Below are 18,714 nucleotides of genomic sequence, written 5' to 3'. Positions count from 1 at the left end.
TATAATTTTAATCCTCTTTAGCACAACTAAAATATTGACTCTGCCAAGAAGTCTATAATTGTCCAAGTCTCATTTTCAAGGCTAGATAGACCAGACTGGGGCAAGAGAGTATGAGAGTAGAGAACACGCCAAGAGAGTTTGACAGCCTCGTACCTGGGGCAGTCATAAAAGAGAATTAAGTTAGGGCTTTGTTGAAATACAGCTGATTACTTTTTTTTTTGATGTTATTTAAAATTCTCAATAATACTTTTTATATTTTGAAGCATTTGGAAATAATTGATTTTAAATATAGAAAATAAATGAAATTACAAAATTTAAATACATCAAAAATAAAAAAATAAAAATATTAAATACATGGAAAATAGATGGAATAAAATCAACCACTTCACATCTGTACTATTCTCCATTATCATCAGACAGACCAGTAAAGATGCTGTGGAAGCTGGTGGAGTCAGCCAGGAAGAACTGAGCTTTCATCGAACATCTCTGGACGGTGAAGCTTTTCAAATGTTAATAGAATCTCTAGTTATTGATATCGAACATTCTCATCGCCAGGAAACACACTGCAGAAATATTGATGCCATTCTTTGAATTTTTTTCTTTATCTACCTTAACACAAGGCCATGCCAACTATAATTCTGCATCTTAAAAACTCGAATGCACGTCAATAAAGCCAGGATTTTGTCTTCTGCAGAAAATAACTCTATCTCCTTTACTTTTTCATTCTGGTGGAACTTTTTCCTTTATCCTTGCTGGAACAGAAACGATTCTTAAGATTTTAAGTTGGAAGAAGTGTTTAGATTGCCTGGAAATGTCATTGATATTCTTCACTATGTCCTATTATTCATTTTTCTCTTTATTATGTGATGATAATAGCTAACATTTATAGAGTACTATATCTAATACCATGTGTTATGCAATATGCATTAGTTATCTTGTTTAATTTTTTATAGCAGCTGATAAAATACCTTTATTTTCATCTTCATTTTACACATGCAAAAAATGAGAGTCTTGGAGATTAATAACATGCCTGCAGTCACATAGTGGTGTGTCGAAATTCAAACCCAGCCCATTTGGCTCCTGAGCTCATATTCTCCCAGTGCCTCATTGCAATGTTTTCTAAAAAGAGCCATGAAACTGAAAGTTGGTGATCATTTCCAATATCTCCGTATTACTCCAAATCACCAACTGGTTTCTTGCTTTCAGGCATGTTCCTCTCAAATTTATCTCATACACAGCTACAACTTTTTCGTGAACTGAAAATAAAACCTACTGATATTAATTATTTCCCGACTCAAACCTTTCACAGCTTTTGCATTCCCTGTAGAATAAGATCTAAATGCCTTAGCCCAGTATCCTAGAGTCTCTATGTTGGCAGGTCTCTGCTTCATATCTTCACACGCACACTACACGGTCTCTTATTTACTTTCTGGAACACACAAGCTAATTTTTTCTGCATGAGCAGTTTTTCCCCCATGTTACTCCAAAGCCTCCTTCTATCAGGAAAATATCTCCTATTTATCATCAAGAATCCTTCCTGTACCAAACACTCTTCTGAACCCCACCTTCTTCATTGAGTGAGGGGCCTTTATCTGCACTAGCAGACCATCCCCTAGAATTTTATATATGACACTGTAATACAGTCATAATACAGTGGTCAGCCTCTCGCACTAAACCACAGGTTCTTTGAAGGCAAGATAGGCTTCATTCACTTTTAATATTACTTAAACATTGAATAATAAAGGAACAAGACCAATGCCAGGAAGTGGAAATCAATTCAGTGATTAGCTTGGCCCTTGAATAGTTCTCCATTACCATTTATCATTTTCAGTGCTTTTGATGTAGGCCATTACTACTAAGAAAACTGAGGAGTAGAAAGAGGGAAGCTCAATAGCTCCACAACTTACCTAAGTCTGAGGCCCACAGCTTCTAGGAGCTCATCAAGCTTCTTTCGTGTTTTCAGCTCCTGAGCTGTTTGCTGTAGATGGGACAGATCCCAAAATGAGTGGCATGAATTGTATTAAAGCTGAGAGTTCTGGTCTCACAATGGGAAGAGGGGCTAGGAAACACATGGCTCTAGGCACTGAGTCAGCCATAATGAAACTCGTCTATTGAATCATGGCTTCTTTAGAAAAATTTTAATTGAAAATATCCATGTTTTATTTCACATCATGGCCTTGCACATAACAGCCAAGTCATAAATCTTAGTACAACAGACTTCCTGTTGTAAGTCAAAGCAATCTGGTAAAAAACAAAATAGCCACATTTTTAACTGCAACGAGAAACTTATTTTTCTCCCTCCAATTCTTTTTAGAACGAAGTGTAATCTAATGCCATTCTCTACTTTTTAACAAACCTAATATTGCTCATATATTTCTTGGTCTTAAGTCATTTGCTTCCGGGTGTAACTTTTCCCAAAGAGAAGGTACCCGTAATAGAACAGTCTTGATAATTAAAAGTAAAGGTGAAGAAAGCAACTTTTAAATGTAAAACCCTGCTATTTTAAGTTCTTCATAGATTTTGATGACAAATCATTCTGTAGACATAACCTCACTGACTTTAATTTTAATTTATTCATTCAACAAACAAGTATTGAGTCCCCACATTATATTACTTTGAAATGGATTGAAAGCCTTGTTGTCAAGGAACTTGTTAAATAATCTCTTGAGCTTGTGGACATAAATAACTCCTGATTTATGTTGAATAAAGAGAATTCTTACAACTGAAGTGTTTAGTCATCTTCCTTTTTTTTTATCAGTCAAGGGAGAAAAATAGACCCTCTGAGAGGAAAAGAAAAATCACAGAACATAAAACAATAGAGCTAGAAAGGGAAATAAAGACCATACTAACTAAGCTGTCCTCAAGATGCCCAAGTCTGGAAGCTGAGTATGCCTTGATCTCACAGCAAAGATCTTCTAGCAAGAGAGGGCCAGGAGGGTCAGGCTATTTATTAAGCACTTTCATCATTTTTTTTACAGTGAAATCCAAAATGTGAAATGTAGTCATATAAAAAATCAGTGGAAGAAGGTATTTAAGAGACTGGTTTTTAAATAAATTGATTTTAAAATTAATCACTTTGTTAAATTATCCATCGCTCTCATATCCTATTTGTGAAATAAGAAAAATTGTTATATCATTCTTCAAGAGAGCAAGTATGTCAAAACCATGAATTCAGAAATACAGTTTTGCTTACGTTCACACAAACACACACTCTCTCTCTCTCTCTCTCTCTCTCTCACACACACACACACACACACACACACACAATTTCAGGTTCAGATACTACTGCCATTCTCCACTGCCATCAATTTTGAATTTTTTTCAATAATATGATTTAATACAATTAATTTTTCAGTTGTGTCAGCTGTAAAGTGAGGATAATAATAGTGCTTATAGCTAGGATTTTTGTAAGAATTAAATATGCAAATATTGAAAAACCACTTACAACAATGTAGCATTACTTTAAGGATGATTAGGGCATTTGAGATGTTATTTAAAGGTTAACTATTATTATTTATCCAAAAGCTCTGATATTTTAGAAGTGAGACATTTCCTCTAACTTATGTTCATAATTCAGGTGGCATGAAAGAGTGGGCTATAGGTAACCAAATCAACCTTGCCAATAACAAATAATAGTACAAGTGGTATAAAAAAGTTCATCTCTATAAAATGACGATTATGCAAAGAGGTTAGTGTTGTCTGGGTTCAGTTTTTAAATGTGTTTGAAGAACAGTCTTAATTATTTTTGGAAGTGGCAAAAAATCTATTTGTGTTGCTTTGAAAATGAAGATGTGTATGAGAAGGTATTCTAAAGCTATAAGTGACCTAGGCTCAATTCGGCCAACTGGAGACCTACAAAGGAGTTGGAAGATGAGGAATAGACAAAAAGCTACTGAAATGCAGAACAAGAAACAAGGAGAGGAAATGGAAATAATTGGCCGAAAAGAGTTGTAAAGAGGTGATACCATAGGAAGAAAATAGAAAATTACCAAAAAAGAGAAAAAAAGAGGTAAGAGGCTAAAAACCACGGGGCAGACCTATGGATAGCAGGTGGAATGAAGACATGAAGTGTGCAAGATGGGGCTCTGAACTCACAGGCTGATAAACAGGCTGAGAGCAGGTACCACCTTAGAAGCAAAAGAGAGGGAAGAGCGGGAGAGGTTGTTCAAATCATATCTGAGCAGTCCTAGCACCCCCAATGAAGTCACTGAATACTTTTCGACATGGCGAAATTGCTTGAACTATATAAAACTTGAAGATGTTAAATTCTCTTAATAGAACCTATTTAATAGCACAACACCCACCTGTAAGAGTAAAACGTAATTGTGCATCAAAAAAATTGATGCATCTTATTTAACAGAACTGGTGAAAACAGTCTAGCACAGTGCCCAGAACAGAGAAGGGCTGTGGTACAAGCAGATGTGTCAGGCAGGGGCAGCGCAGTTAAGAATCAGGAGCAAGTAGTCCTGGTGATGGGGGCGAGGGCAGAGCCAGTACCCTGGCAGCAACGCTAAACTAAGCAACAAGAGATAAGCATGCGACAAATGTTCGCAAAATTTATCTCAAAGTGGTGGGAATCCATCCTGTTTTTACTTTGTTAAAAGGTATTGCATTTTCTAGAATTTTCAGATGAGTGTATTTGACCTTTATAATTAAAAAAAAAAAAGTGAAAGCTACTGAGAATGCTGCTCCCTGGACAAATCTATGTTACCCTGCTCTGTTATGTTAACACGGAAGCTTCTGCCCTCCTGTGTCTTCAAAGTGTCATCATCATCTGACGACTTCCCTTAAGGGCTTGCCAGCACAGGGTGAGAAGGACTGCCCCTACCTGACAGCAACACCATCTCCCTCTTAGACAATCAGCTCTATTATGATACAAAAGTTTTATGGGATAAAATTGGGGTAAAATTTTAAGTATATAGACCTTAAGACGTGCCTTCACACCATTATCATTTGTAGAACCTTTGAACTGGCTGCTGCTCTGGAAAGACGCTGAGAAAAATTATTTAATGGGAAATACATGAGATCTGGAAACAGACCAGTTTGGAAGTAGGCTCCATCAATTATTAGCTGCATATTAGTTAATCACTGTGTGTTTCCATTTAACACACACACATACACACATATATTAAAGAATGCAAGAGTGTTTCTGTAATTGAGGACCCAGCATTCATTAATGGTACAATTAAATGCACAATCCCAAACATCCACTCTCATGATTGATACCATTCAGGTCCCAGAAAACACTGTCTCTCTTTCCATTTGTCCTAAAAACAATATGTCTACATCTGAATGCCATAAAGTTTCAGGATTGTGTCACTGCTAGTGTCAGAGAGACTGCTTTAGGGTATGAGGAGGATTTGAGTGGCAGAAGCACTTCGCTAACAGTAAAGACAAAATAACATCAAATTCTGCTTCTCAGATACTATGAATGCAATAAATTCAGCATCTTCCTAATGGAGCTGAAAGTCCAATGTTTGGTTTCTCTTTGTGTTTCAATTTCTGATACCAAATTAGTGCAGTATTTGCAATAGTTGCTTTTCACAGCTCAGGAACATTTTATTTTAGTAAATAATCCATGTTACTCTTAAAGTTGTGTATAAGTAGATCTCAATGAAATATTTTGAAGTATGCAACCCACTTGATTTTTTTTTTTTACAGTGACGACTAGTGGAACACAACACTAGAATTGACAATAACTTTATGGTGTAGAAAAGTTCTTAATTAGAATTTTTAATTGTACCACTAATGAATGCTGGGTCCTCAATTGCAGATTTTAAAAGGTAATTTAAATATTTTAGTATAAAACATTTAAAATACTTTTATTTTTGAAATTTTGCATTTAATTGAATCCATATTTTAAAACACAAACTTTGCTTCTTTTAAATATAATTTTACTTTAGTCTTTAGTCCTTTTCATTCTAACCTAAATTAGAATACAAATTATGCTATTGTTTGGTTTTAATAATATAATTAATGATGTCTTTAAATGTAGGCAAGAAAAATCCATTTCTGGGAATAAATAAGAAGTAATTTGTGAATTATATACATCTTTATTTTATTACTTACCCTAACACTGTCAAGCTATCAAATGATCATTCAGATATGCACAATAATTACATTTAGTCCTACCGCTGCTTTGGCAACTTTTAGTTGTATATAAGTCCTGGCTGTGCACATATGTTATTACCTTGTCATCTGAAAGTATATTTGTCAAGTGAGGAGGATAGAGCATATCTTATATAACAGTTTGTTAGCTTGATTTGTGACTTAAATATCTAGATGATAGAAATTAGTCAATATTTAGTCAAACTCCATTTGACTTTTTCTAATGGAGGCCTATTTCATTATTTTCTCCCCCCCCCCACCCAATGCCTAGGAATCACTAATCTTTTTACTATCTTCACACTTTTACCTTTTCTAAAAATGTCATATAGTTGAAATTATATAGTATGTGGTCTTTTCAGATTGACTTATTTCACTTAATAATATTTATTTGAGGTTTCTTCCATGTCTTTTCAGGGATTAATAGCTCATTTCTTTTTATTGCTAAATAATATTTATTGTCTGGCAGGATGTATCAGTTTATTTATCTATTCCCTTATTAAAGACATCTTGGTTGCTTCCAGGTTTGGGCAATTATGCATAAAGCTGCTATAAACATCTATGAGCAGGTTTCATGTGCACAGAATTTTTCAACTCTTTTGGGTAAATACCAAAGAGCACAGTGCCTGGATTGTATGATAAGACTATGTTTAGTTTTTTAAGAAACTGCCAAACTGTTTTCCAAAGTGGCTGTATCACTTTGCTTTCCTACCAGCAATGACTGAAAGATCTTCTTGCTCCACATCCTCACCAGCATTTGGTGTTAATATTTTGGATTTTGGTCATTCTAATAGGTATGCTGTGGTATCTTATTCTTTTACTTTGCAATTCCCTCATGGCAGATGATGCTGAATATTTTTCATACGTGTACCTGTTATCCATATATGTTCTCTGGTGAGGTGTCTGTTCAGGTCTTTTGCTCATTTTCTAATTGGTTCGTTCATTTTCCTATTGTTAAGTTTCAAGAGTCTTCTGCATATTTTGAATGAGACCTTTATTAGGATATGTTTTTTCACAAATATTTATCTCAATCTTTGGCTTGTCTTCTCATGCTCTTGACATTGTCTTTTCTAGAGCAGACATTTTATTTTAATGAAGTCCAGTTGATCAATTATTTCATTCACGGGTTTTGCCTGTGGTGTTGCATCTAAAAAGTCATTCCCAAACCTAAGGTCATCTAGGTTTTCTCCTATTTATCTTTTAGGATTTTTATAGTTCTCAGTTTTACCTTTAAGTCTATGATCCACTTTGAATTAATTTGCATGAAGAATATAAAATCTGTTTCTAGATTCTTGTTTATCTTTACATGTTATGTAGTTCCAGCACCTTTGTTGAAAAGACTATCTTTGCTCCATCATTTTATCAACCAAGGTTATATGTTAATAATTGAGTATATATCCTTCCATGTGTTTCTCCAGGCCTTCATAGACCAATGTCAAAGTTATTTGACATTGGTTTAATAGAAACAAGATCATATTATAAGTATTTTTCAGAATGTTCCTTTCTTCACAAACTAAACCTCTTGGAAATTACTGCAATTCAATTCAGGAATAGCTATAATTTATTCTTTTTAACATCTGCATAATAATAAATAAAGAGGATACTCCTTTAGTTAATTCAGCTGTAACTCTATTGCTTTATAACAAGATTCTCAAAAGAATTCTCAATAGCATCCTCAAAAGACTCTTGATGTTTATGATGCAAGTTTTAAGAAACTATCAATTCAATATAATACACTTGGAATCTACACTTTTCCAATTGTGAATGAAGAAGTTATATAACTTTTAAAGACCTGTATATCTCTATAGGGAAAAGAAGACAAAAAAAAATTTTGTAAAAATCCATAACTACCTGTTCATAAAAAGGCCAGATAATGCAAAACAATTTTTCTTATGCAAAACAAACAAACAAACAAAAAAACCCTAAAAAACAAAAAAACAAAAACAAACACAAACCAAAAAACAAAACAAAACAAAACTCTTCAACAGAGTAGGAAATAACACTCTGCTACTGCTGATGCTACCTCCTACCACCTAATTGATGATAGGCACGATTCTAAAGTGACCCCCAAGATCACTCCACTTTAGCGTATATGTTCTGTATAATTATTTCTCCTCAAAGAGGGTGGGATTGTGCCTATGATGGGTTTCACTCCTGTGATTGTGTTATATGATGAAAGTGAAGGCCCCAAATTGATTGATTTTAAATTAATAATTAAAAGAGAGAGAATCCTAGGTGGCCCTCACATAACTGAGTTGCAACGCTTAAAATGCATCAGAGCTTTGAAGAGAGAGATAGTTCTTCTGCTGGCTTTAAAGAAGCAAACACCCATGCTGTGAGAGTGTGCGTGATTGGACGAGAGGATGGCCTCTGAGAGGTGGAAGCAAACCCTTACCAACAGAAAATTAGGTTCTCAGTTCGATAGCTGCTAGGAACTAAATCCTGCCAATGAGGAGCCCAGAAGAGGGCCTGAGCCACAGAGTTTAGAGTCCAGGATGACACTGTGATTTCAGCCTTGTGAAACCCCGAGCAAAGAATCCAGTTATGCCATGTCCAGATGACTAACCTATAGAACTTCAAGATAACAAATGAGTATTGTTTAAAATGCCAAGTTTATGGTAATTGGTTATGCAGCAACAAAAATCTAATACAGTACCTTAGATAAGACACAAAGTACAGTCTTCACCATTATAAAGTAAGATAGTGGGGCCAAAGGACTTGCTTCACAGTTCCAGAACACAATAATGTTATGATTCTACTGTAGATCAAAATCAAACTTTATTTCCATGACACTATCAGCCAACAGAAACAGTGTTTGTTTAAACAGATAGTATTGAAGAATGATAGCATTCTTTTGGAATACTGGGTTTATTCACAATCTACAACTTTAGCATCTCATTAGAATGACCTGACATTATTTTAGGTCTGGCACATTTTGTAAATATTTTGCATATTAAATTAAAACTTCAAGGTGGATTTACAAACAAAAATTTATTTTATGAGGTTGAATAAAATGGTAAGTCATTGGGTAAGAGTAAGGGAGACAAGACTTTGAAAGCAGAGATCAGTTATTGTAATAATCTATCTCAACATTGACCTTGAGCAGCAACGGTTTTGAGATAAAAGCCTGGAGACTGCCCTCTAATCAAACCAATGTGGAGCCAAATTTGAATTCAGAGGAATTATATGTACACCATGTGTGAAGATCCAGAACAATAGGACCCGTTTCACAGAATCAGAACACCTTTGCAGTTTTAGCTGCATTTGGGCCTATCGAAGAATTTATTTTGCAAGGTGATGAAATATTTAGCATGTCCTCTGCCAATCCCTGCAAAAGGAAATGAGAATTTTAAGAGAACTCTATTAAAATACACACTTGGAATGGTCTTCAACCATATCTCTCTTCTAAGATAAAGCAAAAAAGTAAATATGTAGAATTCTACCCCAGATGGCCTGTGCGGGTTTCCTAGGGCACCTATAATAAATTGCTAGATGCCTTTAAAAAAAAACCCACAAATTATTCTCTCACAGTTTTGGAGACTAGAAGTCCGAAATGAAGATGTAGGTCATACGGCCTGTGGAGGTTCTAGGGGAGAATCCTACCTTCTCTCTCTCAGCTTCTGGTGGGTATGGGCATTCCTTGGCCTCCTTTGTTTGTTTGCCGCACATCGCTGTAACCTCTGCCTTGTCTTCACATCACCTCGTCCAATATGTATGTCTCAAATCTCCCACTGTCTTTCTCCTAGAAAGACACCTGTCATTGGATTTATTTATTTTATTTTTTAACTTATTTATTTATTTGTGTTTTTTTTTCCCATTGGATTTAGAGCCAACCTGGATAATCTAGGATGATCTCCCAAGATATTGAACTTTATTACACTTGCAGAGACCCTTTGTCCAAATAAGGTAACAGACATAGGTTCCAGAGATTTGTACCGGGATGTATTTTTGGAGGAGCCACCTTTCAACCCCCTTCATTGCTTTTTATGTTATTATATGAAGTCTGTCCTACTCCCTAACACTTCCCCCCCACCCCACCCCACACGCACACATCGCCCCCATCAAATTTATATGTTTGGAGTCCTAAACCTGAGTACTCAGAATGTGACCTTATTTGAAAATAGAGTTGTGACAGATTTAATGAAGTCAGATGAGGTCATTAGAGTAAGCCCTAAAGCAGAAATTTGGTCTTGGACACGGACACTCACACAGGGAGAACGTCATGTGAAGACGAAGACAAAGATTGGGGTTATGCTTCTACAAGCCAAGAAAAGCCAGACATTACTCACTAGAAGAAAGGTGTGAAACAGATTCTCCCTCACAGCCCTCAGAAAGAATGAACTCTGCTGACAATTCCATTCTAGACTTATAGCCTTAAGAACTCTGAGACAATAAATTTCTGGTATTTAAGCCATCCAGTCCGTGTACTTTGATATCACAGTGCTAGCAAACTAATACATTATCCATAAAGAAATATAATTTTTAATGGTGATAAATTAAGATTTTGTGATCTATAATAATGTTGCGTATTCAATTAACACTCAATTGAACATATGTGTTTTGTTGTCTACTTTATTAATAATGCTATAGTAAACCTGTAACTTTGTCTATCTGGCATTTACCTTTTCGTTGGTTATTTCCTTTGGATCCATTCTAAGAAATGGGATTTCTTTACCAAAAGGTTCAGAACAGTAAAACAATAACAACAACACACTGAAACAAAAACGGAATGATTAAATATCTTATGCCTTGGACATGTGTTGCTAAATTGCTTTCCCAAGAGTTGTAACAATTTACCTTCTACTTGCTATGTGATAAGTGATTTCAAGGCTTTCTCACTAACATCTGACAGCCTCTTTTCAAGTACTGTTATACATGTTCTGGGAACACATTCAGACTTATTCTTGAGTCAGGAGAGGGGTAACAAAGTATATTTATTTGGCCCTAACTTTTCCTTTCTCTGTTGCTTTCTGGCAGTCACCAGGGGAAATTAGCCACAGAGTCTTTAGGCTGCATTTTCCTTAATACAATTAATTGAAGAGAGACCAGTAGAAGAGAATTCAAATAAGTGTAATTTTTGTAATGAAAGAAAGAACTAATTTCATTAATTCTGACCTTCATGAATTAAATTTTATGTCTTTATCGGTATGTCAGTTGTTGTAATGAGGGGAATGAAGACAGCTGTTAGGGCATATTTATTTGGGAATTTACTTTCCACCTTGTCCTAGGAATTAGGTTGGGTGTTGACCGGTTTTCAGCACATCCTCACCGAGGTCTATGACAACTCCACTCTCGTGCCTCTCCATCCCTCTACAAGTCTTCCTCGATGTTGGATCCAGTTTTCCGTTTAAAATATAACAATGGCTAAAATAAATCACCGCCAACAGCTATCAGGCTAAGACACAAAACGTCTTCTTTTTTAAGGGCTGCCTAACGCAGCTAGCCCGCCGCCGTCCCTTCAGCACACGTTATCCTTTCCAGTCTCCTATCCATGTTTCCACTCCCACCTGCACCCTGCCGAGATAGATCCTGATTTCTGCCCTACAAACCTGCGCATCCGGCCCCTCCTGGATTTTTAAAAGGACTTTGCGCTGGGGGGTCGTTGCCGGGCGCCTCCGCAGAGTATGGAGCAGATGCAAGAGCATCCCTCCCACGGGGTGTACGGAACCAGAATGGACAAGCTGCGTAAACGCGTAGTTTGGGCTTTTTTTTTTTTTTTCCTTCTGCGGGTGCGTGTGCGGTCGTGGGGGAGCAGGGATGGGATGGAGCGGGGGAGATATGTCCACCAAGTGTTCCCATCGAAACCTCTGACCCTTTGTGTGTTTGTTTCTTCCTCCGTCCTCTACTCTTTCTCTTTCAAGGTATGCGAGCTCTCCTTCATTTCCAGACCAGGGACGGGCGCTTTTCTAGTTCTCTTTCCCCTCGCCCACAGATTAAAAGAATAGGAAAAACAAAAACCAGAAAGGGGGGGAGGGGAGAGGGGGGGAGAGAGAGAGAGAGAGAGAGAGAGAGAGAGAGAGAGAGAGAGAGAGAGAGAGAGAGAGAGAGAGAGAGATGAGAGAGAGAGAGAGAGAGAGAGAGGCCGCGTGTATCTTCCAGGTGCCGAATGAATGGAGGGTCGGGGTAGGCCTGCGCTTGCGGGCGCCCTGCCTTCGGCGCTGCTGTCCCACTGCTTGTAGGGGTCCCGCCAGCCCTTCGACCACCTCCCGCCCCAAGGCTGCTTCCTGCTCCGCGCCCCACGCTGAGGCCCCCGCAGCAGCAGGGAAGGTCGAGAGGAGGGTGGTTTCCTCCAGCCCCACACCCAGTTTCCGAGACGGATATTAGAGCGTCACCTTTGGGAGCCGAAAAACGAGAGCAGTTTTCTTGTGGCTGGAGTACTTCCTGTAGCCTCGGGGAAAGACCAGGATTTAGAGGAGCACGAGTCGAACCCCAAGCCGAGCCCGAGGAGCAGGTATTGCAGGGGCCGCAGTCCAGAGGCTCGTAGAGCCCAAGCCTGGAGAGGCAGAGAGCCGGCTGGGGTGGCGGGGGACAGAGGGCTCGGCCAGGGGTGGGGGGTAGGGGGTGAGGGGTGGGAAAGGCGGGACCCAGCGGTGCCCTGCAGGGCTGAAGGCAAGGGTGGGCACGCGCCGGGGCGGGAACAAGGAAGCGTTTTCCGAGGCTCTGTCCGCTGGTGCTGCCCATGCCGCAGTCAGTCCAGGGTTCGGGAGTGTTGAGCGCCAGCATAGCGCGCCGAGGTGGGGAGCGCAGGGCCCAGAAGGGCGGTGTATGGGCCGGGCCCGCAAGGGTTAACTTAGGGAGCCGCGCGGGGACAGAGGGGCCCGGGGGACCGAGGGCGGAAGGCGCCCGCTGGCATCTCGCCAGGCTTCCTTGGCCCCTGGGGCTATTCCTAGAGAGAGCGTGCGGACTCGGGATCGCCGCCTGGCACGCCCCTTGCCAAATCCCGGGATGCGCGCGTCTTGACCTTCCCATTCCCGCCTGGTCGGCACCCAGCCAGGTGCTGAACAGATTAGGGGCGGCTCGCGCGGGGTCTGCGCCCAGTTGAAAGTTTTCTACCTCTTCCTGTGGCCTGGGCATCATGGAGAGAACAAGGAAACAAGTACCAGAAAACTCCAGTTGGAGTAGATGGCTTGCTAGAAGGAGAGTTTAATTCCCCGCGAGGCAATTCCATTCCATTAAAAGAATTAATGACCAGCTGAATCCTAGAAACCATAGGAGGGCGTCCGACCTGCCAGCCTCTTACTCTTTCGCCTTCCGGGATAGGTTGAATTATGAACACTTATTCTTTGATGGATAAGTTACCTGGGGTGAGCAACCAAAGTCCTCGCTGGATTTGCAAGAGCGAATTGAATCATACAGAGTGCCCCCACCGCGCCTTGAGCAAGAACAGGGTGGGCACAACAGAGTGACCAGGAAACGAATGAATCGTGTTTTTCTACTTGTGGGAGGCTGCAAGAGAAGTTTGACACTGTGCAAACAGAAATGTGAGAATTACTCTGTGGTGTCGATTCCTCATCTCTATATATCCCCGTTTCTGAGTTGGAGATGTGGCTGAGGAGCATATTTAGTCTTAAAGGACAAAGGGACTAAATACAATTTTAAGGCAGTCACTTGAAACTTCAGGGGCAGGCTTTTCAGCGAAACCTACATTGAGAGATATTTGTGTACGACACTTCTAGTTGATGATCACAGGCTTTTACTAGCCAGTCTCAAGTGTTGCAACATTTTATCTGTAGTCTTTCTCAGGATGCAGGTCTTTAGAGTACTTTTTTCCTTTCTCTGAGGGCATCTTCTACACATACTTTATTAACAAATTTCTACCTTACTCCAATTTTTAACATTGAGTTATAATGATCTATAAAATAGATATAAATTACTATGAGTTGTTAAATGTTACAGTGATACACTTCTCCTTTATTTAAAGGAGGGAATGTGACATCCAATTACAGAAGAGGGAGAACCTTCCTTTAAGGGAGTGAAAATAAAATAGTTCACTTGGGGGTATTACTTTGGGGTTTATAGAGAAGATGGTCATCTTGAACACCTCGCTGTTGGCTTCTCTATCTTTTGAAGATGCATTCTTGAGTGTATTTCTTTCTGGCAACATCTGGGCAGTCTTAGGCCTTTGTTTTCATATTCATTCACAACATATTCTCCTAAAGGCTCATGCACAGTGACAACCAGCACGCTGGTCCCTGCCAATCTATTGTGGGCTCCGTGAGAACATTTATTACTCTCGAAGCATTCTTAACACTTTATTGTATTAACAAAACACTTTAAGAATCTGACAAAAAGTATGGAATATGAGAAACAAACATGCACATTAATGCAGAATTCTGCCTACAGATTCAGGAGTTTACAGTCTCCTCCATACCCAGCCACCCAAATGTTAGTTATCCAGAGACCCCAGGCAGGCCCTGCTTCATGGAAACACAAACTGTGCAGTCTCTCAGGGCCCTATACTCAGGGCCCTATACTCAGGGCCCCACAGTTGCTTTAACGTTCTGCTCATTGAATCCCAAAGATACTTCCTGAATTAAATTGGTATTTGAGTCCAATTCGTCCAAAAATTGAATAATGAGAACCAGAGTCATTGATTGAAAATTTTCGAGGAGGTAATCCTTTTTGCTTCATTTGAGGCTTTTTATACTATTATTTGTACTGTTGGAATTATTTTTAAACTATGCATGCATTTTATATATTTTTTAAAAGTTACCACCACAACAAATATGGCACTTATTTTTCTGGTTTGAACACATGGATAGAACAAGGGGTGATTTTCTAAAACGACAAAAACTAGGAGAGAACAGCCTGATGCTCACCAAAGTGATTATTCTGAAACATAACTCACTCCCCTACAAAAACCTTTCCAGTCTTTCCTGTTATCTATATCAGTGTTTTCCAAAATGTAGTCAAGGATCATTAGTTTCTTAGGATATTAATAACAGTTAAGTGAAGGAAAAAAAGCTTTTCTGATCACATAAGCTTAAGAAACTTTTGATTTAGCCTAGTTAAGCAGTTTTATTGCAGGAATCCTCAGAGCCTTGAATATACTAATGCACATTAAGAATCTTCAAGAAAGAAGAGATATTTTATGCCATACTTCCTAAACTTGTTTGATCTTGAAATGCTTTTTTTTGGTAGAACATCTAATAGATCCAACATTCAGCAAAACACGCTTTGGGAAATGCTGCCCTATATTAATAGATTAAACCTCTTAACATCCACAGATCTCTATTAACTCTCGGCTTCTCTTATGTTTTTCATGCTACGTAGTTGGAAGAAAGCAGGAGACCAGCATTGACTCTAACAGGCTTTAAATTGATGATGAAAACAATTCTGCTATATAGATAGAGGTAAGGAGAGATTCACAAGGAAGCTCTGCAGTCTGATGAAAAGCTTCTTTTTAAAAAATGTCTACTTTTCTGGCAAGGCTATGCAGGACCTCTCTAGATTTACTCATTAGTAACCTGAGGCACAAACAGTGGGGAAGACTTTACCGGGCCTGTGTGTTCCATGGTAGACTTGGGCCTTATTTGATATTTGTAATGTATCTCCTACAGAGCAACACGATGTGAATACATAGGATGTGTGTGTGTAGGAGCAGTGATATTGCAATGAATTGCCTGCATTTTCTTTCCTGGTCCCCAATTCATTTTCATGGTGGTACGGTGGAGTCAGGAATGCAATCTGTGACCAAAGAACAATGCAACAGAGCCGAACAGAAGAAACAAATTCACACAGCTATGAACTTGGCCATGGCTTGGTTCTCTTGCCCAATGATCAGCAAACTATGGCCTAAGGGTCCAATCTGGCTTCAGTCTGTTTTTGTATATTCTTTGAACCAAAAATGGTTGTTATGTTTTTTAATGGTTGAGAAAAAAATCAAAAGAAGAATAATGTGCTGTGGCACAAGAAAGTTTTATGAAATGTAAATTTCAGTGCTCATAAAGAAAGTCTAGTTGGAAATCAGCCAGTGCGTTGCATCAATTCATCATGTTGTCTATGGCTGCTTTAGTTGTGACCAGGAACACCTAATATATTTGTCAACTGGCCTTTTACAGAAGAGGTTTTGCTGACCCCTGTTCTAGGCTATTAAACTCGCCAGCCATAGATAATCTTAACACATTTGTTTTTCATTTGTTTTATATAGTAGGGGGTAACCTTAGTTAGTTCAGGTTTCTGTAACAAAGTACCGTAGACTGAGTGGCTTTTAAACAACAGAAATTTATTTTTTAACAGTTTTAAAGGCTGAGAAAGCCCACTTCCTGGTTTATAGATGTCTATTCATTATAACCTCACATGTGGGAAGGGGCAAGGAAGTTGTCTGGAGTCACTTTTATAAGGTCATTAATCTCTTTCTGGCAGGCTCAACCTTCATGACCTGGTCACCTCCCAGAAGCCGCACTTCCAAACACCACCACGCTGGGGACTCAATTTCGACATCAGAATTGGGGTTGAATTGATAGACTCAAACATTCAGTCTATAGCAGCGATAGATATACAGACAGGTAAACAGACTTCCTAGAAGCTCCTCAAGTGTTATTGGCATTGGAGTCATGACTGTGCTATTTACTATCGATGACTAGTCTAGCTAATGTTACATGCTGATGTGAGGAGAAGAAGATAGCCTTGAAGGTGATAGCTTTTGTGAGTTATTCAAACATTCGAACTCATATATAGAGGATGGACACTCAGGTAAACATAAGCAGAGACCCAAAAGGCAGAGGCGGTAGCTGATTAATATCACTTACTTGTTGAAATCTGCTACCTCTGACCATGAATTTTCCATTAATAGCTACCTCCAATTATTATTTCAATAACGAAGCAAATTTACTTTTTATTAATGCACCCTTTTTGTGAAGAATAATGATTCAAGGATGACAGACTTAATTTTGGGGTGACAGAAATACACATTTCATTGTCCCCACTCACATCTATCGAATCAGGATTTTTCACATAAAAATCCCCAGGTGCTTCATACCTAAGCAGCATAGCTCAGGTACAAAATGTGGGAACAACTGGTCCAGATACTTCCGTGGGACTTAGAACCAGAAGATAAGAAGCTTGGTGCTTAGGTCTATCACTGCTATCATGAAATCTTTCCAGATCAGGATATTCTGTGGGAATTAAACAGTATGAAATGTGGGGCTCCTTGCCAGCCACATTCATCAGGGGATTTTCCAGGACTAACTCAGAGACCTACCTTTAAAAAAGGTGAGATCATTCAATAGGCATTTTTTTTTTCATTTTATTCAACACTTGTGCCAAAGCAAAGCATATTATGTAGTCAACGATGTGATTAAGCAGGCAGAGAAAAATTACTATAATTACCTGGAACTAAGAATAGCATTTGTTTATTGTTTTAGTCATGGTTTATTTTAAAAGTCTTAGATAAATTTGTATCTTCAACCTTTGCAGTCCAGCAAAAGAATTTTCAAGCTGCAATTGACAATGTGTCCCCTATGGGTTTTGTGTTTAAGGCATTTTAACTTCCCAGTCTCCTCTAGAGATGGCCCCCAAACACTGAAGCACACATTTGAGGGGAGGAAGGGAAAGCAAAGGCTCTATCCTGTGAATCTGTGTAGAAAAGGCAAAAATATGGCCACTCCTATCCACTTATTTATTCTTTCGCCTCAGCTGAGGAGTTGTTAGGTCAGTAACATTCACTGGTGAATAACAGGATGATCACAGGAGGCAAGACTAATATTTCCTGAGCCAAGAAATAAGAAAAAGTCATTGTGAAAATGCTCCACATTTTAGAAAATTAGCGCTTTATCTATCACAGGTCAGTGAGAGGACACATTCCAAAAAAGTCAGCACAAACCCCGGGTATTGTTGAGGAAAGGATAGTTAAAAATTAAGAAGATGGTTAAACTGTGTGTCTGGTCCCAATATATTTGAAACCTCTTAAGAACTTCAAGCAGAATTTGACCTGCCCATGTACAATATTGTCAAGAAACTGGAGGAATCTACCCAGATGTGTGTAATAATTCAATGTGTCTCTATGTATTGGACGTTTTTGCTCATTACTTTCAAGAAAGGACATTCACTATTAAAAGATGTGTGGATAGTAACAGCATACTTTTGTCTAGTAATAAAAACATATTAAAGATGGGCAGTATTCATTTAATAAAAATAGAAGCAGTTATCTAAAACTTAAGAGAAATTGTCCACTTAATTCCACATGAAACATAGATGTAAATAAGATACCTGGGTAAATACTAATGAAATCACCTTTATGTCAGTATTTTTGTTTAGGTTACTCTGCAACTGTTGGCTCATTCTTGATTGAATCTTATTTCTACTGTGTTTTATTATCATAAGACCTGCAGGACATATCTACCCTCAAGAAAGTATATAATCTAAAAGTTGGACACTTGCTCTCTAAAAGGCTTAGAAAGCATTAAAAGCCGCTTACAAAACTGTTCTCAAAGGTGTAGGAATCTTTGATGATTTGAAAGAGTTTGTTTCTGTCATTCAAATGAGCAGTTTCCTTCTTTCTCAGCATATTATACTTATCAAAACTCTCTCCTTTGTGGAACTGTGACATTGCCTCTTCCTTCTTGCCCTCCTACTATTTTGGTCTAGTCCTGCCTGAAGAAATGGTTT

General features: G+C 38.6%; 1 protein-coding gene and 1 long non-coding RNA gene across 2 annotated transcripts in view; one reads left to right on the top strand and one right to left on the bottom strand.

Moving 5' to 3' along the window:
* LOC107514391 overlaps positions 1 to 1,980 on the bottom strand; it is an 89,181-nt gene extending 87,201 nt beyond the window's left edge. The window contains exon 1 of the long non-coding RNA XR_001597767.2: positions 1,908 to 1,980. This is a non-coding gene — a long non-coding RNA (uncharacterized LOC107514391). The remainder of the gene's footprint in view (positions 1 to 1,907) is intronic.
* A 10,484-nt stretch (positions 1,981 to 12,464) lies between these two features.
* FAR2 (fatty acyl-CoA reductase 2) overlaps positions 12,465 to 18,714 on the top strand; it is a 68,271-nt gene continuing 62,021 nt past the window's right edge. The window contains exon 1 of the mRNA XM_016152026.2: positions 12,465 to 12,556. The gene's annotated coding sequence lies outside the window, so the exon portion shown is untranslated. The remainder of the gene's footprint in view (positions 12,557 to 18,714) is intronic.

Source organism: Rousettus aegyptiacus, unplaced genomic scaffold (genome assembly GCF_014176215.1).
Source record: "Rousettus aegyptiacus isolate mRouAeg1 unplaced genomic scaffold, mRouAeg1.p scaffold_m13_p_2, whole genome shotgun sequence".
Classification (NCBI taxonomy): domain Eukaryota; kingdom Metazoa; phylum Chordata; class Mammalia; order Chiroptera; family Pteropodidae; genus Rousettus; species Rousettus aegyptiacus.
Note: the sequence above shows the minus strand (reverse complement) of the source record. Positions and strands in the feature narration are given on the sequence as shown.